Raw genomic sequence first — 22093 nt, 5'->3', positions numbered from 1 at the left:
CACCTGAGTGAGAATAATAGGCTTTCCATGAATCAGCAGCATGAAACCGTAGGGCATCTTTCCCCTTCCTTCAGGTAGGATGTTTGCTGCTTCAAAGGGAAGATGCAATTTTATTCCATCCAACAGTAGTCACAATCACTAAGTGTATGCATTGCTTTAGAAGATATTCCTGCTGGATTTAAGTAGAGTAACACACTTCATCTTTGGGCCACTGGTTACCAGCTGTTTCACAACAAAAACCAAGTGAATAGGGCACCCCGGGTGGCTCAGCGGTTTAGCACCGCCTTCAGGCCAGGACCTGATCCTGGAGACCCGGGATCAAGTCCCACATCGGGTTCCCTGCATGGAGCCTGTTTCTCCCTCTGCCTGTGTCTCTGCCTGCCTCTCTCTCTCTCTCTGTCTCATGAATAAATAAATAAAATCTTTAAAATAAAAAAAAATAAATTATTAAGAACTGTTCTTCCCCTCAACGTATTTGGTAGAAATCAAATAAGATACAACTAGTAAATGGTTATTTAGAGAGTGTATACCACACACCAAGTACCCAGCTAAGTAGTTCACATATATCATTTAATCCTTCCTGATGTCCTTGCAACTTTGGTATTGTCATTCCCTTTTTAAATTTTTTTTTGAAAAGAAAATCAAAGCCTAGTTTTTTTGACACACCCACAGAGGGATGGCAATTTGGAAGGGATGGCGAGGCTAACATGACACTCATGGTTACCACAACTGAAACACCAAGGGGTGGGAGATGGCTTCACAGATACATAATGTCTCTAAAGTTAGGGCAATGGACTGCTCGCTAGTTGCTCTCTCATTTCATGTTCTTTATGATCACCTCTCTCTTCTTGATGGAGGCCTTCAGCTCAAGGATGGCGTCTGCTATCATCTCTTTGAAAGGGGAGATCTTGCCGATGCCTAGATTCTTCAAGGTGCCCTTTTCCCCCAGCTGTAATGGTGTGGGAAAATAGGCACAGTCTGTTTCTTGGGACTTAAGGAAGGAGCATTTGACAACTCCTTCCTATCTGTTCACTGCATCCACAAGGGAGAAGAAAAACCAGGCTCCAGGATAGTCATGGACAGGGTGGTAGAGCCTGCTCTACCATTGGTCTTCACCACTTCTATGGGAGCCTTCCCAGTGGTGGCTGTCAGCTGGTCCTGGGGAAAGTCCACCTTGGGAGCACACTGGAAGATCAGGGGGATGATGGTCTTCCCAGCATGGCTGCCAGGGAGGAACATTGGCTCAAGGTGGATCCAAACCCTTCATTTCTGCAACAGAAGTGTTGGCTCTGACAATGCCAGGGTTGTCACCCCAGAGATTTCAATGGGGTGATATGCTCTATGTTTCTTGAAAACTTCCATTGCATGGGAATGGAGTTAACCGGATTTGCAATGCTACAGATCATGGCCTCAGGCAATGCCGAGCAGGCAGTCGCCAGGATTGGCCACAATTGAGGCACTGGTGTTGAACAGGTCATCCCGTGTCCTGCCTGGTTTTCTCCGGGCTCCTGCTGGAATAACCACCACATGGCAACCTTTCAGGCAGTCTGGCAGCTGCTCAGGTGCCAGGCATTCTTTCACAGTTGCTCTGGTCTCCATGTGGCTCAGATCTGTGGCCACTTGGGGCGTATGAGCAATATCATAGAGGGTCAGGGGGGCTCACTAAGGGGCTACCTGATTCCTTGGGACGTTCCTAGCATGGCTATTTTAGCATTGTTCTGAGCCAAAGTGCTAAAGCTGCAGACCAAGAGGGGTAGCAGCAGGGCTGGTGAGGGCAGGGCAGAGGAGCCGGTGGTGGGCAGGTGACACCAATGACCTCCACACTGCACAGGACCGCCCAGCCCTGCTCTGCCCAGACTCTGGTACTGTCATTCCCATTTGAAAGGTGAGGAAGCCTGTGTTCAGTAAGTTTAAGCAAATTGTCCAAGGTCATGGAGCTAGCAAATAATTAGAATAGGATTCAGACACAGAATGCAACCCCTAAAATGTGGCTGTGTAACTACATACTGCCCACTTCTCACATGAAAATGCTTTAAAATCAGAAAGCATCATACACATGCATTGTCACTTAATCCTCGAAACATACCTGGGGAGTGATGAGGCAGGAATCTTTATCCCCACTTTATAAATAAACATGGATTGGCTCCATTATCATACAGCTCATAAGTGATGAAACTGGAAATCCAGCCCATTGTCTGGTTCCATGACCAGCTGCACTCACCTAAAGAGAGAAGCATAAACTTAAAGTTCAGTCTGAAAGCAGAATGACATATATTTAATACTAGAAGGAGGTCACGCCATCTTACAAGAGTATAGCTCTACCCTCTCCATGTCTTCTGAGTCAAATTGACTTATTTTATCTGGAACAAGGAGTTTTCCTGGTGTCAGCACCTCATAGCCCAAAATGGACTTTTCTCTGTCTCATGCATCATCCCCAAAGCAAAATTGCCAGCAAAGTCCTGCTTCCAGAATTTTTATTATCTATAATGATGCTGCGAACTAGGGGAAGGAGCTCTGTTCCAGGTATCAGCAGTGCCTATACTGCTAGCAGGGAGAAATCCACCTTGCACTTGGTCAGGAAAGTTAATTTGATATGAGACGAGAAAGATGGACCTGTGCCCTCAGTGTGATGTTCTTGCAGAAGCACTTTGCTGATTGTTAAAGACTTTTTTTTTTCTTAAATCAAACAAAATCTAACAAAACTAAAAAGTTAGAAGGCTCCATTTTCTGAGCAAGCAATGAAATCTCTAACTAGAAGGAAAAAAAAAAAGGTCTGACATGAGGAATTCTGCAAACTGAGTGTTGGGTGATCTTCCCCGAAATGTGAGGATTCAGGCCCCTAGAATCCTCAGGTAGGACTGGAAGGTACTGCTTCATTTGAGCCTTGTGATTAAGAAGACATGTGAATAGGGTGTCCAAAGAAGGATTAAGTGGGAGAGGAGTTGTTTACATGAAAGCTGTAGCTTTTTTATTTCTTTGCCAATCTCCCCTCTGCAGGCCTCAAAAAAAAGCAGGCAGGTTGCAGGGGATGTTAATCAACTGTAAACAAACAACCCTGGAAAAAGATCATATGGTCTGACAGGCCCAGGGCTCCATGAATAATAAGCACCTTCACTTATACAGCACTTTATAGTTCACAGTACACTTTCAATTAGATCATTTCTTTTGATCCTCAACAATAAGGGGAGGTCAGCTGGGATTAGCACCCCATTCCACACCTGAGAAAGCTGAAACCAGGACAGGAAAGAAATGTGCCCACGGTTACAGGGCTAGCTTGTAGCAGAACAAAAATTTGAACCTCTGTCACTGACTCTAGAATACAGGTTTCCCCCTATTATGCCACATTATCATAAAGCAAATGTTGAAAACAGTCATACCTATTGTTTGAGTATAAGCAAACTTCCTTACATAGTTGCACTGAAGTTAAATGAATAAAATCTACCTTCACCATCCAAGATTGGAAAACAAAAAGTATAAACAAAATTAAACATGGGCAAGTAACTGAAAGGTCACCACCTACTAAACGGAATTAAAATGAAATGAATCACTTAGGATCTCATTCAAAGATCTATTATTGCTTTGGTAGAAAGGTATTTCACTTTCAGGCTAACTAAATGCTACAACTTCTTTAAAATGAGTATTCTATACAAAGATAGGTCTAGTCTCTGCCATCATTCACCCATTCCACAAATATTTGTCTTGTTTCATGCCAGTTACTGACCTTCCCAAGTTGACTGTGAAAATACTTTGGTAGGTTGGTTTCATGGAGGAAGAAATAACGATCACCATTTTTAGCACTGACCGTGAAATAACAAATGTTTATTTAAGATAAATATTTTCCTCATACGTAAAATGAGGAGGACATTGCCTCCTGCTACCAGGATTATTTAATGGAGGATTAGATGAATTAATAGAGACCATTCGTACAGTTCACCTGTACTTTTTAAATAAAATACTTTGTTCTAAAAAACTCTTTAAAAAAGTATAGATACACGTGAAACAAGTGAAAGAGAAGTCTCCGTTTGAGTGGAGTGGGTGGCAGGGCTTGCACAGAAGTAAATCCAAGCCCTCGTGGCCATGGATGTCTCCGGCCCAGCAGAGTCCGGTTACAAGGCCACTGTGCAGAGAGAGCTCCCACCACTCCTTCATAATCCCAGGGTACTTTGTACCCGCCTCTCTAGTAGGCCACCACATTTTATTATCATAAGGAATCTTTGCCTGCCCTCCATACTAGACTGAGCGCTCCTTGAGGATGGGCGCTATGTCTTGCTCTGTGTCCCTACTCCAGAACATTCCCCATATAGTCTCGGATTCGCTGGACCTCATTAATTAATGTGTTCTGAATAAACGCATGCATTAGTGAGTGAGCAAATGAACAGTAAGTCTCTTTAAGAAGGTAATGTTCTTGGAAAAGCTGAATCACCAGAACAAATACAATTAAGATAATACTCTGTTGCATTACTCTACTGCATTTCAAAACCTAACAATCATAAGGTAACATCTCTAATTTTGTAAATGGAGAGGATGCCAGCCTTGATGGACCTGCCAAAGCCAGTAAGTCAGGGTCTGAGAACGAGGGATCCAGGCATATAGTTCCCAGACACATTCCTAGTCCTAAGGAGAATCACTGCTGTCAAGTTTATCACCAACATCCTCCTGATTATCAGAGGTCAAGAGCACAAGCAGCAAACCATTTCTCTACTGGCTTAGGCCAAGGAGAGGCTTGATAGAGTGCCAGGAAGTACAATGAATGTTTTACCTTACAAATGCTGAGGAGACAACATGTTCCTTTTAGCATTAATTGCTTCATTCAAAAGAAGCCATTTCGAATCAGTCTGGCCTTTTTCCTTGATGAGCAATTTCAGGCTGCCTACCAAAGCTTTTGTTTGTTGGGAGGAGAGAGGAAGAGAAAGCATTTTGTTAAGGCATTTTAATTTTCATATTTAATGAAACAGATTGGGTAGCAGGTTCCTCTGATTTTATTTTCCTGTTCCCTGAATACCTTCTTCTGTATTACATATTCTGCTGGAGCTTCCTGCAAGAACTTTGCTACATTTCACAAGTTAAGGCTGTCAAATGTTACCCACTGAATCAAATATATTTCTTGTGCCAATATTCGGTTGTTATTATTATTGTAACAGACCAATCATAAATCTCAAAGCTGGAGAGAAAGAGAACATGGATTGATGTTTCCCCATATTCTCTTGAGCACATAAAATTATATAACTCTCTGAAGCCTTCGTATTATTGCTGCACCTAAAATGCTTTGCATTCTTCACAGGAGAAATTCTTTAAAGGGGTTACTTTTCCTGGGTAAGAGAGAATTAGACGATCAATCAGAAATTTCATTGGTTTTAATTAATTAACAGGGATACAGAGAAAAAAAAAAAACACCACTGGATTGGAGTCAGGAGACAAGCTCTCTCGTTTCAGCTATTATTTATTATAGTGTTTTCTTCTTTTTCTCCCTGATAAAAGGAGGGCAGAGAGATTTTGTCTGTTTTGTCCATATTTAGAACAAAGCAGTAACAGAGCCTGACCCATAATAGAGGCTCAATCAAAATTTGTGGAATAAATGAATAAGATCATTCAGCTGTTTGACTTGGTTTTCCTGGGCCTCAATTTCCTTCTTTGTTAAAAAACCAAAAGTGTTGATTATGTCTGTGTTTCCTACCTCACAGATGAGATAAATGATGGCTTTGTGAAACTGTTGAGTTATGCACATAATTAAAGGAGTAGCATCATTAGTAATAGCAGCAGGTCTGCACTTGATCAGCTGTGTGACCTTGGCCAAAACATTTGAATTCTCTAGGCTTTCAATTTCTCATCTGTAAACGGACAGGATTGGACTAGACGATCCCTAAATTTCCTTCCAGTTCAAACCAAGACCTTAAACAAGTCAACAAATACTTTAGTACCTACTCTATGCAAAATACTCTTCTAGGAAAAAATACCGAGGTATAATCTAAGAGATTTCAAAGAAAAATAAAAACAATAACTTTTCTAAAATACTTTCTCTTGGTTATTTTTCTAATATAAAAGCAGGCCATTAGGGAAAAGCATGGGAAGATGTGAAAACCAGATTTCACAAGAAAAGTCATTTGGGGAAATCAAAAATTGAGTTAGCTGCTGGTATGCATCTTGTGGAGATCATTCTGACCTTCCAAACTGCTTGTGCAACAAACTTGGATTTGACATTTGGTGTTGGCTTTTACAATCTACCTAATGAGAAATATCTTTACAAAGAGTGACAGCATGCTGCTTAAAACTGTTGAAGAAAATAAATAGGCTATTGTGATTTAAACACGCTACTTCCTTTGAGTGTGTGGACAACTCAAGGCAATTCCAGTCACAAAAAGAATAAGCATTTTCACAGCTCTCAGAGGAATTCATTGATTCAAGGAGTCAGAAAATTTCCGCCAGAACTCAACTGATCCAATGAAGGAACCAATCCATCAACAAATATGAATGGTATACAGATACTAGACACTAGGGAATTAAATATGTGAGACAACAATACTTGCCCTCAAGGATATTTATAAGATCATCCATGATATAAAGCTAAAAATCCTTCCAATATAACATGCCCCAAATTAATTTCATACTTTTAAACCCCAAACCTACTCAACTTCATTTGGCCTATCTTGAAAATTCCCATTTCAGTTCGCAGCTTTACCTACACAAACAAATAAAGAACAACTTTTCTTGATGCCTACTCTCATTACCAAGACTTAGTATCATAAATGACCCCATGAAATCCAAAGGAAGGCATGGGAAGACGTCTAGGAGGAGAAGTACATTCAGCAAAACAGATAAAGCTCTGCTTCAATAATAAATTATCAACGTATCAATGGTTTAACACAACAAACATTTACTGCTTACACAAGTTATAGCCTGATGGAGGTTGGCTGTACTGAGTGGTTCTTTGAAGCCATCATTCAATAATTCAAGTTGCTTCTACCTTTACACTACCATGGGTATATTGTCTTCCAGACTCACCATAAGAAGAGAATGGGGTATAGAATATATGAGTTATTTTTAAAGGTCAAGCTTAGAAGTGCTTTATGTCTCTACTGCTCATATCCCATTGGCTAAAACTTAGTACAATAAAACTCAGTCCTAATTCAACCTCAGATAGGCTAGTGAGTGTAGTCTTTTAGCAAATCCAGGGAGAGAAAATTGTGTGGTAAACTCAGAGTGTTCTCTTCACCACAAGGGCTGATATACCTAAATTAGATTATCTCTCCTATTTAAAAGAGATTTTCTAGGCACTAAGACCCACAAATTCTCAAGGTTGTCTACATAACTGACAGGATCTATTCATGATTAAAGTCTTTCTACAATTCTGTGGTTTCATGCTGTAGGAAAATAAAAATTTATAGATCTGTGTTTTTACTGTCACCTGCCTCACTCTGGGACAAAATACTTTTGCTCATATAGTGCTGTACAGTCTAATAATTTACCTTTAGCATTTCTACAAGCCTTTTTTTTCTTTTCTGTTACAGAATAAATGCTCCACTACTCATGTGTTTTCCCATGTTCTCCACAATCATTTAAAACTGCAAAGATCCCAACAAGACCTGGGCTCTGATGGGAGTATCTGATGATGGGAAGAAATTCAGAAGATTTTTAAAACCCTGGAATCACTCAACCCACACCAGCAAGGCTTACCATGTTTGCCTTTTCTGCTAAAATTTAGACCAAATTTCTTGAGCCCTCTTAGTATTCTTGCCTCTCTGGACCCATTTAGCCAACTAACCCTCATTTATCTTTTAGGTCTAAACCTATATACTACTTTTCTTTGGAAAACTTTACTGGCCTCCCAAGTCTGGCTGGGTGTCCATATCATGTGAAAGCAAAGTACACTGCTCATCTTTCTCACAGTTTTTGCCACAGTCTGGGTTAATAGCCCTGATTTTTTTTGGAGGGAGGGTTATTCAGTGTTCCTCAATGAACTATAAGCTGTTTGACACACATGGATTGACTTGTCATGGTAGTAGTGGTACTGGCTGTGTCTCCATCTTTGAAAGCCATTTAGATCCTCAAAATCATGTTTGTTGAATAAATGAATGAATGGATGAGCATATGCATGAATAACAGAAAGTAGCAGCTAAATAAATTTTGGAATAATTGTAAGGGAGGCCAAATGATGTCAGCACTTGCTGACCATAGTTGAAGCCCATGTAGATAGGAATAAGAAAGTTTCAGAAGGATTAACTTTCATAAAACTTGCTCTGGTGGCCTCAGTTTAAAAGTATTTGTACTCCATAATCATAATACCTATAAGTCCTTAGGTCTTTCTTATGGAAGTGAACATAATGTGACTTTTTGTCATAATGTCTTTTTCTTAGGACTTTAACTAGCTGGTGAACTCTAGAAGACAAGGACTGGTCTCTGTCTCAGTATATTTCTCAATACTTATTTCAATGCCCTATATGTAGTGGGACTTCTGAATATGCATTGTAGATACTGTATCCTATAAATGCATGTTGAATTAAAAATAGATACAGCATACAGAATTTTATATCTCAACACATACCTTGTGCATCCATGTTGATTCTAATTCCATCTTAAGATCTCTGTTCCTAGTCCATCTCCCATTTGATACTCATATTTAGGAATATCAATGAAAAATAGTTTATAGAGCATAAAGTAGATATATGCCTTCTGGAAAATCCTTACTCCTTATGTCTTAGTTTTCTTTCTTCCTTTCTTCTTTTGTAAGTAAAGGGTAGCTATTGTCGTCCTGGCTAAATCACAATGTAGTATGTAACTTAAATTGGATCCTGTTTGTTATCAAACTTGTAATATGGGAAAGACTTTTAACCATTTTTTTAAAAGATTTTATTTATTCATGAGAGACACACACAGACAGAGGCAGAAGCAGGCTCCCCGCAGGGAGCCCCACGTGGGACTCGATCCCCTGATCGGGATCACACTCTGAGCTGAAGGCAGAAGCTCAACCACTGAGCCACCCAGGCATCCCCTTTTAACCGTTTTATAATCTTTATTAAATGTCACCTGAAGGCAGATTGGCTGGTGTCCACAGGGGATGAGATCAGCTTCCCACCTTCATGTGATAATTATGTCAAGTCAACCAACCTGTTTCTTTGTATATCCCTTGGGACCAAGCAATTTAGCTTTTGTCTATAAAATACTCAAATGGGTAAGAAGAGTAATTCATACTAACCTCTTGTTATTCTAAATTATTCCCATTCATATCATCCAATAGAGAGAAAGGCAATGATATCAAATGTCAAAGTAAAGATTACAAAAAATAAAAATAAAAAAACTGAAACAATATTACAATGCTCCAGATTTGAGCAATAAGAACTTACTCTCATTATCAAATTCACAAAGAGAAACTGAGTTTCCCAAATTAACATCTTTTCCTATTATAAATTTTTGCCAAGAAACAAAATCTTTCCTATTTCTTTTTCATTTCAGCCAGAGGATCAGTTGACTCAGAACCTTGAGCAGTGCGTGAGTTCCCATATTACCCCCACCCTGAGTTCTCTACTAACAGAACTGGGGTAATTCCTCAGAGGGTCTTCCAGATTCAATTAATCCAATCAAACCTTCCTCATGTTCCACTAGTTAAAAACACCGGGAAGTTAACAGATACAAACGTTATCACAATGCCTGTTGCACACACCCAAAATAATTTAAAAAACACAAGCAAATTGCCAGCCCTTAGAACCAAGATCCCAGTCAAAATGACATACCTAGTTCTCTCTCAAGGTCTGCAACATTAAGACACACATAGCTGTTGCCAAGACCCAAGGATATCAGGCTAAAAGAAAATAAAGAGAAAAAGTAATATTCTTATCTTTTAGCCTTACCAATCTCTTTGTCTAGAATCCACATCTTAAAACTTAAACTTACTGAGAATAAAATATCTCCTGATTAGATTAATTAACAATAAGGATATTTGTCCTAACCGGAGGTGGGGAGAATTCACTCGTGCATATTCTCAATTTTTTTTTTCTTCAGAGAGTGACTTCCTTGCTTTTTTCCCCCTAAAGTCTAGACATTTGCAGTGGTAGCAGCCCCAGGTCACTGAGAGTTTGTCTGTTTTCTTTCATCTGGCCTCTGAAAGCTAACAATATCCAGCTTTCCTTTGAACCTGTGTTCCTGGTACTTCAGTGCTGGCTGAGAGCAGCATAAGCCCCGCACCCTGTTTTAAGCAGGCGTGTCTAGCATAGTGGCTATTGCCACTGCCTCTGGCGAACACTGATATTGGAGGGTTTGTAGCAGCAGCTAGTGTTACTTACCATTACTAATATTAGGGACTCCCTCATTGTGAAAGCCATGAGTTCTGAGTTTTCCAGTTGCATTTACTTTCGACCAAATCTGGTCTGCCCATCTCTCCCAGTGTTGGGTAGTTGCATTTTGAACACGTTGCTCCCGCAGATCAATACTTACACCAAAGCTGGATACCATCTCTTGCTGACTTACTGTATTCTCTGTTAGTATGTCTCTGTATTAGGCACAGTTAATATGCCCTGTTAGACTTCACTGATTCTCAGTTGCTTCCCAGATACTTGGCCACTGACTCATGGAGAGCTGTAATGCTACTGCCATCCCCAGCACCTCCTCATCTGCTAGCATGGCCTCCATTGTACCTGCTGTGGCCACAACCAGAGTATCCCCAGGAGCCAGGCCATGGGACTGGGCCCTGACCTGACACACAAAGGTGCTGGTTCCTTCTACCACTTCAGAATTTAGACACAGTTCTAATCCACAGGGATAGGACCTGGCTTCCCTAAGTACTAAACCTTTAAAGGGGCCAGACTGTGCAATCTAAAGGTACTAGGGTAACTCTCCATAATGAGAAATTAATTACTACTGAGTGGCAGGTGGTGGTAAGGAGCTGACAAAATAAATTCCTCTCCACACTTCTTTCCAGAGATGACACATCTGACTGAACAACCACTGGTGAATTTTTAATGAAGAGGTGGCTAGCTGAGTAACTACCGCCTTATATTTGTTTGCCTCTTCTACTCCTTATCATCTTTTCCCTCACATTTTCTGCCTGACATTGTACCTTCCAATGAAGTATTTGTATTAAACTTTATCTCAGGTAAAGGAAGCAAGATGGTTTGAACTGGAGAAAAAGAAAATGTTCTTTAAGGGAAAGTTTGAGATCTCGGAGGACAGGCAAACTGAAATGACAGTAAAAGGGGATATAGCCAAGTCTAACTTCTCCTTGAGAAGAATATTTTTAGCGTTTTTCATTATTTTATTTTAAATTGTGTTAAAATATGTATAATATAAAATTTACCATCCCAACCAATTTTAAGTGTACAGTTCAGTAAAGTACATTCACACTGTGCTGCATCTGATCTCTAGAACTCTTTACCCCTTGCAAAACAGAAATGCTATATTCATTATACAAGAGCTCTCCTTTCCCTCTCCTCTCAGCCCCTGGCAACCACCATTCTACTTACTGTCTTCAAGAATTTGACTATTCTCAATAGCTCATATAAATGGACTCATACAGCATTTGACTTTTTAATGACAGGCTTATTTCACTTAGCATAATGTCCTCAAGGTTCAGGCATGTTGCACCATGTATCAGAATTTCCTTCTTTTTTAGGGCCAAATAATATTCCATTGTACATATATTGTATATTCATTTACCTGTCAGTGGACACTTGGGTTGCTTCTACCCTTTGGTTATCTTAAATAATGCTGCTATGAACATGGGTGTACTAATATCTCTTTGAGACCCTGCTTTCAATTTTGGGGGGTATATACCCAGAAGTAGAATTGGTAAACCATATATTAGTTCTATTTTTTACTTTTTTTGGGAGATGTCATACCATTTTTCATATGGCTTCCTTACTGCACATTCCCACAAACAGTGTACAAAGTTTCAACATCTTTACCTAACCTTGTTGTTTTCTGTTTCTTCGTGTGTATGTGTGTGTGTGTGTGTGTGTGTTTTAGTAGCTGCCCTCATGAGAGTAAAGTAGAACATCAGTGCTGTTTGACATTTATTTCCCTAAGAGTTTGAAAAGAAATTTTTTAGTCTTTAGTAGATTGAAGTAGGTAATGAGGCTGAGGAAGTCCCACAGAGGAAGAGGAATGATGGTAAGAGCTAGAGCTCTATGGTTCTCTCCTTGGCTCTAGAATTGAATTGAATGCAATTCCAAAGAGTAACAGAATTTAGGCAGGTTGATCTACTGCTAAATACTAACACCTAATACAATTTAGTGAGCATGTCTCTAATGTAACTTTGTGGAATTTAGTTTTAGCTTTTGTAGTTTTAAAGCCAAGACATACAATCCTGCGGAATACATAGTGCAAGGAACCAATGGTCAATCATTAATATTTTAAAGGCTTAATGAAGCACAATGACATTGGACATATCTATGCCAAAGTGAGCTATAGAGATCCATACCAGTAGAAATCCAGCTCTATAATTAAAATATGAGCCACTGGGATCCCTGGGTGACTCAACGGTTTGGAGCCTGCTTTCAGCCCTAGGGCATGATCCTGGAGTTCCAGGATCGAGTCCCACATCGGGCTCCCTGTGTGGAGCCTGCTTCTCCCTCTGCCTGTGTCTCTGCCTCTCTCTCTTTCTCGCTCTCTCTGTGTGTGTCTCTCATGAATAAATAAATAAAATCTTTAAAAAATAAAATAAAATATGAGCCACTGACAATCACCTAAGTCAAAGATCCAAGAGAATTTGGCTTACAAAAGATTAAAGACTACACCTACTATGCTAGCTACCCTCAATTTCCCCTGGAGCCCAGGCTCCAAACATTAGTCTTTGAGACTCTTTCTCAAGATTCTTAACATATGTACCAATCAATATGTTGGAGTTTGCAGTGGAAGACAATAAACACTCTTACCTCCTCTCAAGATCCAATCTAATGATTCAAAAATTATAAAGGATCAAAAGAGTGGTTTCACTATATAGAAATCACTTTTCTTCCTCCTCAGTTTCAAACTCTGCTCCTGAACTGAACACTTGCATCCTGCCTCAAGTAGAGCTAGACAAAACAACCACAAGCTTCCACCAAGCAGAGAACGTGAGTGTCCTACAGTCAAATCTAAGAGTGGGTAACATGAAGCAAAGATAAGTGGTCTCTTCTCTTTACTTTTACAAAAACAGAAATTCCTACTTTATGTACAAAGAGAACTTAGGTAGGAATAGAGTTTTCCTTATATCTCCCCTTAGCCACAGCTGTGATTTAGCTCAACAGTTCTATTGTAGTTGAGATATTTCTATGACTCTTACAGCCCCTCAAGGTTATAACTGAGGAATCCAGTCAACAATTTATTGGGCTCTCATGTATCCTTAATCTATCTAGAGTTTCTATCATCCACACTTCTGGGCCAAATACTAGGAATTAGGGTTTCTACAAAGTGAAAAATGGGATGTTGGGCTCCTTCTCAGTGACAGAGGTCAAGCTTGAATCTAACACTGGCATCACTAGTCCTCTTCTTCCTCACCATACTCTTATTCACAGGAAGCTGTGTGGTGTGGGAGAGAGAGCTCTTATTCTGTGTGTCATTCATGGAATAAATTCAGTGATCTAAATTCTCCAGACTTTAGCTCTAGTTATTTAAAGAAGAGATTTGGAATAAAACACATACATTTCACTTTCTCAAAGTATTGTCTTTTTCTTTCAAGAAAAAGTTATCTTTATTGCTAGATGGTTGGGAAAGGGCTCTTGAAAGCATAAGGATATAAAAACATTTCTCACTTTATTCTCTAAATACTATTTTGCTGCATATGGAAATAAGACTGGGAGTCTCTATAAAAAATAAAAATAGTCCATAAATTTTATTTAAGTTTTCTATAACAAGTATGAATATGAATTATTTTTAAAATCAGAAAAGAACACCAGAGCCTTTTTAAAAAACAGAGTGTAGTGCTATCATTTGGACACTTCATATAAAAAGAAAATTACCAGACTTCATAAAGGTACTATTTTCTCACCTATAAAGTTGGAGAAATACTAGTATTTACTGCTTAATTTGGGGAAGCATAATAGACATTCTGAACACACAGCACTTAGGTGTCTGGTACAAAGTCTGTGCCCAACAAATAGATTTCTTACTCTAAGAAATCAACAAAACTTGCCCTAGAGCTGGTGCCATTGGAGGTGCTTTTTCTGGTTATCTCCCAAAATTCCTCACAGTAAAATGATCATGATAGAAACTTCCTCATGTAATAAAGGGTTTGGCATATTTTAGCTACTTGTCAGGTAAGGAATTTTTTTTAATAAATATAGACAAACATCTGGATATTTTTCATCATGAAAAACAGTTCTCAAGAAACAATACCAAATACACACAAATTCTTTCAGAATATAGAGTAGGAAGGAAAATCTTTGAACTAATTTTATGAAACCAACAGTACTCTGATACTAAAACCAGACGAAAGAGGGGGGAAAAAAAGAAAAAAGGAAGGAATAAAATTATACACCAATATATCTCATGAACATCAATATAAAAATTTCCATAAAGTACTTTCAAATAGAATCTAATTGCACATGAAAAGGATGATAAGTCCTGACTAAGTAGAGTTGATCACAAGAATGCAAGGCTGGTTTAACATTTAATTATCAGCCAATGTAATTCATCATATAAACAGAATAAAGAGGAAAAAACAATAGAGATCTCACAAGCTACAGAGAAATTTTTTAAACAAAATTTGACGGTCATTCCTGATTTAAATGAAACAAACAAAGCTCTGAGTAAACTAGGAATAAAGGAGAAGTTCCACAATCTGATAAAGGGCACACACAAAAGAATTAAGTTAACATCATTAAGCTTAATGATGTTAATGATTAACATTAATGGTAAGAGACTAAATACTTTCCACCCTAAGACCAGGATCAAGACCAGAATCTGTTCTCACCACTTCTACTTAATATTGTACCAAAAGTACAATCCAATGCAATAAGTCAAGGGGGAAAAAAAAAGACGAACAGAATGGAAAGGAAGAAATGAGTCTCTCTTCACAGGTAACAATTGCCTAAAGAATGAATTTCAAACAATACTCAAAAAAGCTGTTGGAACTCATACATGAGTTCAGCAAGAGTGCAGGATATATGCAGTCAATCACATTTCTCTATACCAACAATGAATAATTAGAAATTAAAATCCAAAAAAGTAATACTTATAATAGCAGCAAAAAGCATGAATATTCATTCATAAATCTTTCAAATTACTGGAAAGTTAAAATGTTAATTTTTTTCTAAACGGATGTATAGATTCAATACAATTTTAGTTGAAATCCCATTTTTTTGTTTTTTGTTTTGTTTTGTTTTTAGGAATTGACAAGCTGATTCTAATATTTACAAAGAAAGGTGATGAAACAAGAAAAAATAAAACAACTTTGAAAGGAAAAGTAAAGTTGGAGGGGTTATACTACCTAATTTCCAGACTTAATATAAAGCTGTAATAGTCAAAACAATTTGATATCAGAGAAAGGTTGTTAGAAATATAGACCAGGGCACCAAAACAGAGTCCAAGACCCACACGTGGTCAATGGAGTTCAAAAAAGATGCAAAGGCAATTCAACAAAAGGTAATCTCTTCAACAAATAGGCGGAAAACTGTGTACATTTGCAAAAGAAAAGGAAAAAGAAAGGAACAAAAATAAAAAAAAAACCTAGATCCACACCGTGTACCTTATGCAAAACTTAACTCAAAAAAGAATTTATAAACATAAATGTAAAAACTATAAAACTTCTAGAAGAAAAAAGGTGGGGGGGAACCTTTGTAACCTTAAAAATATACAAAGAGTTCTTAGACAAAGCATAAGCCATAAAAGACATTTTGATATATTGGACTTTATCAAATATAAGAACTTCTGCAATTCAAAAGACCTGATAGAAGCATAATAGTCACAGACCAGGAGAAAGTATTCCCAAATGACATATCTGGACTTGTAGCCAGAACATACAAAGAATTCTGAAAAATTCAACAATTAAATAAAAAAATTTAAAGTAGCCAAAATATTTGAATGGATAATTTACCAAAAATATTAAAATGGCAAGCAAACCATGCAAATTAAAACCATAATATAATACCATTACATGCTTATTAGAATAAAACATTTCTTAAAAACCTGACAATACAAAGTGAAGCAAAGTAAAACTCCTCCTGCATTGCTGACGAGAAAGCAAATTGTTACAGCCCCTTTGGAAATCAATTCGAAAGTATCTTATAAAGTTAAACATAAATCACACATGTAGCAATCCTACTCCTAGATATTTTACCCAAGTAAAATGGAAACCTATGTTCACATAAAAACATGTAAACATTTATAGCAGCTTTATTTGCAATCAGCCAAATCTGGAAAAAACTATGATACATACATACATACTCACATCTTAGTAATAAAAAGGAGCCAACTACCAATACACACAGCAACATGGGTGAAGCTCAAATGCATTATTCTAAATGAAAGAGTCTAGACTTGAAAGACTTCAACAGGGCATGACTTCATTTATAGGACAATCCTGCAAAGCCAAATCTATAGGGTGAAGAACAAATCAGTGGTTGCCTGGGGAGAGGGACAAAGGAGTCCTAGACAGTCCAGGGGGGTGAGAGAACGGTCCTCTGTTTTATATAATGGTGGTGGTGGTTATAAGATGGAATGTTTCCCAAAGCTCACAGAACTTGACTGTATGTTAATCTACCTTAATGTTTTTAAGCGAGAAAAATAATTCTTAGTTTTATAGCAAGTTTTCCTCTCACTCCACATGCTAAGCTATCATATAAACCTATAATTCAATGTGATATTTCCATACTGAGTTTCTACCCTTCTGGGTTGGCAAACTTATCATCAATTCTTTTTTTTTTTTTTTTAAGATTTTATTTATTTATTCATGAAAGAGAGGTAGAGACCTAGGCAGAGGGAGAAGCAGGCTTCCTGCAGGGGGAGCCTGATGCAGGACTCAATCCCAGGACCCCAGATTCAGGTCCCGAGCCAAAGGCAGATAGATGCTCAACCACTAAGCCACTCAGACGTCCCTATCATCAGTTCTTCCTGAGACTTATACCCCAACCGTTTTCTCCCAAGCTTATGGCATAGTTAGGATTCCATATGCAATAGCAAGGTGGGAGTGCCATGGCAATGGATTCATAGTCATAGGTCCACATGGTGGCTGCATCCATTGTCCCATGCTGCATAGCCCATTATATCTGGAAACTCCCCAGTGTTTCTCTGTCACTCTTGAGGAAAGGGAATTTTTCTTACAAGGCTTCTCTATCAATTTTCACATCGTATTCCATGCATGAAGCAGCCATTTCCTCTTTAGGGTCTAGTTACTGTTCCATCAGCAGTAGTGGGAAGTAGGGGGAAAGATTCTTCTTTCTGAATCATTGCTTCTCTCTCTCTCTCTCTCTCCTCTCCCCACCCCACCCCCTCACTTCTGTACACAGTGCCCAGAGGAATACTCGGCTCTCTCCTCTGCTTGCTTCTGGCCAAAACACTTTGTCTATACCCTTAAATACCAACCTTTTACCTTCTCCACAAAAACTCTCAAAGTTCCCCTGAGGGCTTCTGCTTTTCCATGACAAATGTCAGAAAGACAAGCAGGCTATTTCTGAGTTCAGCCCTTTCACTGCCTCCCCTGAGGCAATCAAGTAGAGTTAAGTACAGGGGTGCAGAGAGAGGGAGGGGTGAGGGAAACACTGCTAGAACAAAACAGATTGATAACTTAAAATATTACTCCACTTCCCTTGGATAAGAAATTTTAAAGGTGCTACCTTTATTGCAGTTTCCTTTGCAGGAAGATGGAAATACCTGATTTGACATTAGTAAAACTATGTTATTATGTTACGAGATTATGTTATTCTACAGAAGGTAGGAACAAAGATTTCTGAATGCAAGGAGTAAGGTGTGAGCCAACAAGTGTAAAAGAATGTGCATAAAATCATACTAAGAAAAGTTGCCAGTCTATCAGCATTCTGGACAGCTGTTCTGAAGAAAAAAAAAAAAAAAAAAAAGAAAGAAAGAAAGAAAGAAAGAAAGAAAGAAAGAAAGAAAGAAAGAAAGAAAGAAAGAAGAAAGAAAGAAAGAAAGAAAGAAAGAAAGAAAGAAAGAAAGAAAGAAAGAAAAAAAAGAAAGAAAAACAGATTCTAAAAAATAAAATTTTTGAAGTGTGCTGCCAAATGTTAAGTAAAAAAATAATCAGTGAAAAAGAGTAATTAATTCACATGTTCCATATTCTCCTGTTTTAATCCTCCCAGTGGCAATCAGGTACTTTTGAAGGAAGCATTTAGAAACCTAAGCTCACTTAAAACATTCTCTTTCTAGAGAGCAGCTAGTCAGGGACCCACATGTCCTGAGAGCTGCTGTCAACATGCCCCTGCCTCCAGCCCCAAACGAAGTCAGCCTGCCTTGCTACCAGACAGTCTAAACAATCACATGTTGGACCCAAATGTAGAGCACACTTTCCAGATGTCCAGAATTTCAGGGAAGCTACTGTTCAGACATAAATGAAGCCCTGTGTTTCACAAGCCTGCTAGGAATTAGAGGGACCTTTAGTTGGGTAGGCAACCTGGTTTACCCCTGGGTGTATATAGAAGTGAGGTGGTAACTTGCCTGTCACACGAAGTATTCAAGAAGGGAAGATATGAGTTTGGAGGGCTTATTTGCAGAGAAAATTCAAAGGCAGTAGGTCTAAATGGCTTATAAAATCTCCTGCCACCGTAAGACCTTAGGATTCTATGAAATGTTATTTTTTCCAAAGTGAGAAAAGAATACTGCATTCTAAGAAACTTCTCTTCCCTCATGAATCAAAGCCTGGCCGATTCCAAGGAGAAATGAAAACAAATGATACCACATGCAGGAGTTGTATAAACTGAGATATAAATCAGATAGTCTACAAATTAGGGAATAGTTTAAAAATTATATATTAATTCAGTGTAATACTTGTAGTCATGTATGTAATTTTTCACTTAAAGTAAGTTTGTGCTATAGGACTGCCTTGGGATTATAGGATTTTTGAATGCAGACCATCCTAATTTGAAATAAGGAAAGAAAAGTAGCATGATTCAGTGGGAAAAACAAGCCAATATATGGGAATTTCTATGAAGGAATGACGTTGTGATACTTTCAAATCTACACGTTATTGCAAATGTAATGACTAATAGAATAAAGTAAACCAATACAAAAGAAGTATGTGATAGACATACGATGAAGCAAAAGGCATGTTTGAGAGAATTTTTAATTTTTTAAACCATTGGTTTGAAAGAAACTAAATTTTCATTTTGACCAATTGCTCTCATAAGAAAATAAATGAAATGTGTTCAGGTGGAGAAATTGTGTCCTGTTTTTAATCAATATATATTCTGTACAGTCTGTCTGAAGCTCTATGAACCCCGAAGAAATGGGACCGAGTCAGTGAGATCTTCTCTTTTCATTCTTCTCCATAGTAAGTCACATGATAAAAAAATCAAGCCATCAAAATCATGCGATTGCAAGGGGCATAGGGAAAAAAAAATCTCTGTACCTTTTGCTCAATGTTGCTATAAATCTAAAACTGCTCTAAAAAATTAAGTCTTAAAAAAAAAAAAAAAGTCAGGGGATTTGATTTTACCTAGATGTTTCCAAGAATTAGATAGTATTTTTTTTCCAAGATTAAAAAAAATTTGGGGTACCCGGATAGCTCGGTCGGTTGAACATCTGACTCTTGATTTCGGCTTGGGTCAGGATCTCAGGGTCCTGGGATAGAGCCCAGCGTCAGGTTCCCTGCTGAGTGGGGCATCTGTCTGTCCCTCTCCCTTTTCCTCTGCCCCTCCTCCCACTCAAGCTCTCTCTAAAATAAATAAATCTTTTTAAAAATCACATTATGTGCATTTAAATTATTTCTAAAAGAAACTCTTTAACTTTATTCTTAAAAATTATTACTGGAAAGAGTACTGGACTGAGTCAACATGTAGTCCCAACTCTGATCACAGCTCCACATGCCACCAGCTAAATGAATTTATGCTAGCTCCTTTCTCTGGACCTCAGTTTCATCAGATGGAAATTGGGATAGTATCACCCTCCCCTATCTAAAATGATAGGAACATGTAAACCCTTTGAAAAGAATAAGGTCATATATGAATGTAAGCAAGGAAGAAAGAAAACAATATGCTCTAGGAATCATTCATTCATTCATTCATCAAGCAAATACCATGTGAATTCCCAACATAAACCAGACTCTCTGCCAGACACTAAGAATTTTGCTGTAAACAAATGCAGAAAGGATTGCAACCTTTCTGGAATTTACAGTCTAGTGGAGAAGATAGGTGCTAAATAATAATGCAAAAAATGTATTTATAATTGTGATGTCTGCCATAAGGAGAAGTTAAAGGTAGTTTGGAAAATAATGATGGATCACCTGAATTAGGTAGGGGGACTAGGGTGGAGGGTAAAGGAAGCAAGGGGAAGTTTCCCATAGACTTGGGAAAGAGGTTGCAGAGAGTATTCCAGGCAAAGGAAAAAACACTTGCAAAGGTTTTGAGGTGAAAAAAGCTTGACACATCCAAAACACTAGAAGAAGGCCAGGGTAACCATTGATGGATTTTGTTCATGCTACCATGATGATAGTCTCCTTCTGCTTTTAGGACAGGACTAGCACAATTATGAAAACAGGCATCCTAATTTTTACTTGGGCTTAATCTTCTACCCTCAGCAAATGTTTCCAACTTAGAATGTCTCTGTATCCAAAGAGAATTCCTAATCCCTATGTATTTAATATTTATTATGCCTGAAGGACATTTTAGACATCCTCTATTCTACAGGCCTCAAGGAGAGCCAGCTGGTTAAAATTAAAAATCTTTTTTTAAAGATTGATTTATTTGAGAGAGAGAACACAAGCTGGAGGGGCAGAGCGGAATGGAGAGAATCTGAGGCAGACTCCATGCTGGGCACAGACTCTGATGTAGGGCTCATTATCTCATGATCATGAGATCACAACCTGCAGAAACCAAGAGTCAAATGCTTAACTGAGTGCACCATCCAGATGCCCCCAAATTAAGAATTTTAATAAGAAAACTGATAAATTAGACTCTATCCTGAGGAAAGGTAAGTGGACTCAAAACCTTAACATATGAGCAACAGTTAAAGGTTTTAAGGATGATGTTGCTGGAAAAGAGAAAACGAAGACACAGTCTGGATCCCAGATAGTTATACAAGCTGTCATATGGAGAAGAGGGTACATCAAAGGTCTCTAATGGATATCAGAGGATTTCATGGTTAAAGTTCACAGGAGGGCAAGATGTTCCTCAGTGTATAAGAAAGAATCAGATAAGAGTGGGAAATGTCTAATTTGGCAGATGGAAGAAATAGGTATTCCTTTAGAAGTCATGAATAAATTATAAGTACAGATTCAGTCACTCCTTGGGGACACCTAGAGAAGATTCAGACAAAACCAATGTAATAGACAACCTGTGAAATGTATTCCAGCACCAGGAGATACCATCAGAAAATGCCCCTTACAGAAAGATTGAAGAAACTCTTCTCAGTAAAAGAGAAGTTTCATCTCCCAAAACTGTTAATCATCTAGGAGACAGGAGCTATAATAAGGAGTGGGACAGCTTTACTAACACCACCATGGGAGAGCTGTTGGAAGCTTTGGTTATCAATGTTAGTCTAAAGCATTTTGTCAGTGGACAGAAATTTACATTTATCAGAAATCTTTGTTAGTATTGCCCATTAAGGGTTTAGAATTTTGGTACAGTTTGGTAAGGAAGATTAAGGTAGGAGGTGAGAGCCGCAAGATAACTGGCTCGAGCATAAATGTTCTGTACCCGATCTGGGGAAAAGTTGTTAAATGACTTCTGGGGGTAGATGGGCATGAGCCAGGAACGTTAAGAGCCAGAGCAGATGCTGAAGGACGAAGAGCTATGCAGGTAAAGTAACAAGGCAGGAAAAATCACTTTAATATGAGATCAAAAGAAAAAGTGACCCAAGAGAGACAGCACATTCAAGAAAGTACAAGAATCAATAGTTTGGGTGTGGGCTGTGTGAGCTGATTTGGTGAACAAGCAAGCTGAAGCTTTGCTTGTGGAAGAATAAACATTGATCCAGGAGGTCAGGAATTTTTAATCTTGAGTTACCCTTAGTCTTCTTA

The 22093-nt window shown here is 38.4% G+C and overlaps 1 pseudogene; it reads right to left on the bottom strand.

Moving 5' to 3' along the window:
• Positions 1-814: 814 nt before the first annotated feature.
• Positions 815-22093, bottom strand: part of LOC140622349 (malate dehydrogenase, mitochondrial-like) — an 82936-nt pseudogene continuing 61657 nt past the window's right edge.

This window comes from Canis lupus, chromosome 31 (assembly GCF_048164855.1).
Source record: "Canis lupus baileyi chromosome 31, mCanLup2.hap1, whole genome shotgun sequence".
Taxonomy (NCBI): domain Eukaryota; kingdom Metazoa; phylum Chordata; class Mammalia; order Carnivora; family Canidae; genus Canis; species Canis lupus.
The sequence above is the reverse complement of the archived record's forward strand: the minus strand, read 5'-3'. Positions and strand labels throughout refer to the sequence as shown.